Below are 320 nucleotides of genomic sequence, written 5' to 3' on the forward strand. Positions count from 1 at the left end.
GTTCTGGTAAGTTCCTCAGAGCACTGACACAAGCATCAATACATTTGGAAGTGTTTAACTACTTATATCCATTATGTGCAAATTTTGATTGTAGCACCTTTTAAAAGTTTTTGTTTGTAGCAAAATAAGCACACCCAAAGTTAGGAGGTGAATCTTTTTTGAGTTTACCACTGGGGAGCACCAAAGTCAGATATCTGTTGTGTGATTTCTAATAATTTAAAATGAAACATGCGTGTCTACTTGTTTAAATTTTCTAAGTCTCGCTTTGCCGGACCATTTGTTATTGCATTTCTTTAAACCAATCACAATCGTCTTAGGTG

General features: G+C 35.0%; 1 pseudogene; it reads left to right on the forward strand.

The window, feature by feature from the left end:
- LOC116695329 (5-hydroxytryptamine receptor 3A-like) overlaps nucleotides 1-320 on the forward strand; it is a 176,825-nt pseudogene that overhangs the window by 168,972 nt on the left and 7,533 nt on the right.

This window comes from Etheostoma spectabile, chromosome 9 (assembly GCF_008692095.1).
Source record: "Etheostoma spectabile isolate EspeVRDwgs_2016 chromosome 9, UIUC_Espe_1.0, whole genome shotgun sequence".
Taxonomy (NCBI): domain Eukaryota; kingdom Metazoa; phylum Chordata; class Actinopteri; order Perciformes; family Percidae; genus Etheostoma; species Etheostoma spectabile.